Source organism: Sinocyclocheilus anshuiensis, unplaced genomic scaffold (assembly GCF_001515605.1).
Source record: "Sinocyclocheilus anshuiensis isolate Anshui unplaced genomic scaffold, SAMN03320099.WGS_v1.1 scaffold1472, whole genome shotgun sequence".
Lineage (NCBI taxonomy): Eukaryota > Metazoa > Chordata > Actinopteri > Cypriniformes > Cyprinidae > Sinocyclocheilus > Sinocyclocheilus anshuiensis.
Window position 1 is genome coordinate 12,641 of NW_015542453.1, and position 3,199 is coordinate 15,839.

At 31.9% G+C, this 3,199-nt stretch overlaps 1 long non-coding RNA gene across 1 annotated transcript in view; it reads left to right on the plus strand.

The window, feature by feature from the left end:
* LOC107693702 (uncharacterized) overlaps positions 1-1,998 on the plus strand; it is a 4,606-nt gene extending 2,608 nt beyond the window's left edge. Inside the window, exons 2-3 of the long non-coding RNA XR_001634782.1 lie at positions 1,345-1,482; positions 1,954-1,998. This is a non-coding gene — a long non-coding RNA (uncharacterized LOC107693702). The remainder of the gene's footprint in view (positions 1-1,344; positions 1,483-1,953) is intronic.
* Positions 1,999-3,199: the final 1,201 nt, after the last annotated feature.

Here is a 3,199-nt window from a genome sequence, read left to right on the forward strand (position 1 = left end):
AATAAGTGCATCGTAAGAAGACAGATTTATGCGGTCACCTGCAGGACAATCGGCAGATTACACCTTTAAGTTTATTCAAGTGCAATGTGATTATAATATAAGGATATGATTGTACTTTATTGTACACTTTATTACTCGTTTTTGTTGTTGTTGTTTTTTTAAATGAATTTATAAATGAAATAGTTAAAAAGGGCAGAAAAAATATAAATACACATCTAAATTAAATGACTGAACAAAAAAAATGAATAAAAGAAATAATGTAGGAAATATGCTTCAAAGACTGGGGGGGGGGAAATCTGTCAATGACTTGCACGAAAACCAGCAATAACGTCTCTTTATTTATATATATATATATGAAGTGTATTATATATTATTATGTAAAATATATAATATAATATAATATTGTATTATAGTTATTATATCCGAGTTGTCTGGAACGCAGCATTAGGTTAACATTTCAATAAACGAGCGTTTACTACAATTACGAGCCATTCTATAAGGTGACATTTCAGTACTTGACAAACGGATAGCGACTCCTAAGTAGCACTTAAAGCACGGCTACGTGCGATAACGTTAAGTGCATTTTTGGGAAACGCACGTGAAACAATAACGAACGATCTTAAAATGACTCGTAGAAAACGCTCTTAAGTGCTAAGATCAATCGTTATCGAGAAACGCAGCCCAGGACGTTTTGAGCTAATTTATTGACCACATAATTATTGTTGAAAATTGTTCAGAAGGGAACTTTTCATTCATTCATTTTGAAAAAAGAGATGCTTGCCGCCTGCGTGAGTAAATTAGTTTTAACACAGCAAATAGCGCAAATTTGCAAAGAACGTTAGAATAAAATGTATTAAGAAAAAGTAAGAAAAAAAAAAGCATACACATTTTAACGTCTACCGATTTTGCCTTCTTTCGGGTTACTTCTCCCGTCTTCACTAGGGAAAATCACAAAGATCAAAATAGCTAGACTAACGTTAGGCTACTGCGTTTACCGCTTTCTGTTGTATCAATCAGCGCTGTTGTCAGGCAGAACTTCAGACATACCAAATCAGATTAAACGGAAAAAGGGCCAATAATATAAATACATTTATATTTTTAGTTCTTAAAATAAACTAAACATATGTTTATAATGCCAAAACATGGTATTTTAAGCATAGTAATAATAACTTGAGTTATAGTTGTAACTTTGCTTATTAATGACAACATTAGGGTTTACAGTGTATAAAATAGGTAGGCCTAATTAGACAACAGTTCGTTAATGTGTGTTGTCTCTTAAACATCATGTTTTTTCACATGTATGCAAATATTTATTTAAAACTGTATTTACATTTGTTCATGCAGGTACAGTGTGAGAATTGTGCAAGGTGGTTCCACAACTTATGTCTGCAGTTTCAGACTGCTTTCCCGTCTGACAAGGAATTGCCATGGTTCTGTCAGTTGTGCAGTACAGAAGTAAAAGGGTAAAGAAGAAATTAACAGGTAAAAGAAAAGAATATCTTTTCTAAAAGCAGCCTATTCAGTTTTATTTTCCAGTGTTTCAGTTTGTAGGCCTAATCTTTGACGCACGCACATTTTCAGTTGTATGCTCTATAATAAAGTCAAGGTATAGTGTCCCAAGTCATAGTAACAGTAATTATGGTTTTCCTCCAAACCTTTGTGTAGACATTTACAAACTATATACAATATTATATTATAGAATGTGGAGATTTATTCTTATCTTGTTGCAGATGGCGTTTTGTGATTGAATTTTTTTTTCCTTTTTTTTCCTTTTATAATTTTCTTTCTTCAGATATTAAAAATTTAATTTAAAGCAAACATATTTGTAGAACTGGTTGAGAATTATAAAAACTAAAATACGTTTTTAGTATTTATTTATTTCCTAAAATTGTATTTCTACACGAATGGCTCATTGCACCAAACAAATTTATTTTTCCTTTATTTTTTTGGCAGATGTCAAAGCCATGAACCATGAGAACTCCACCATGGATGACTACATTTTTTTCTTTATTTCCATTTATTAATTAATTTTGCTTTGAATAAACAGGATAATTCTAAATGTGTTTACTGTGATTGTGTTTTGTAAAAAAAAAAAATAAATTAATGATGTAATTTAGCTGTAAAGGTTATTTATTTGGTGCTCCAAAATATATAGCAAAGAATACAAAAAGCAAATATAACGCATACTAAGCATATTACCTTCTTCAACAAGAAGTGGCTAGTAAAAATCTTGAGGGTTTAGCTGTACTTATAGCCTTTTCATATATTTGCCATGTTTGGATAAATGTGTAAATGTGTAGGCTTAATTTTAAATGCAATACTGGTAAAATTACACATTTGAAATAACAAAAAAACAAAAGTGCAACTGTTTACTGTTTTAAGTGTAAAAAATAAATAATAATAAAAAAGATCTCAGAAAATCTGTCAAAAGGTCCCCAATCATCCCAATCATTTGGGACCAACACAATATTTAGGATGCCTCTGATGATATGCTTTCAAAGTACCATAAGGGTCATAAGGGTGAGAAGTTTTGTTGTTGAATGAACACTTAGACTTATCAAATCTATCAGTCAGAATACACATAACTGAGAGGTTAACCAACCCCCCCCTCTCTCTTTTACACACACACACACACACACACTGTTTTTTGCAATATCACAGTAGAGTAGTGTTATTTTACTATCATTAATATACTATTATAGTTTCTGTTTATAAACTAAATTTTAACCCTACCCCTTTTACATAGTATATTTTTAAACTATAGATTTTGGGGAACTGGATGTCCTGGATGTCCTAATTAATTCTTTAATACCTTTGTAAGTACTAGTTTGTAACACACACACACACACACACACACACACACACACACACACAGGTTTGTTTTTGTGAATTGTGGGGACATTCCACAGGCGTAATGGTTTTTATACTGTACAAACTGTATGTGCTATTGTCCTACACCAACCCTACACCTAAACCTACACCTTACAGGAAACTTTCTGCATTTTTACAATTAAAAAAAAAACTTTGTTTACATTATTTTTATACCAGTTTTACAAACGAGGACATCCCCAAAGGGAGGTTTTTGGAGATTTTGTCAGGTTTAGCTCACTTTTGGGTACAAATCTGTCCGCAAAATATGGTTAAGTAGGTACACACACACACACACACACACACACACACACACACACATACACACACA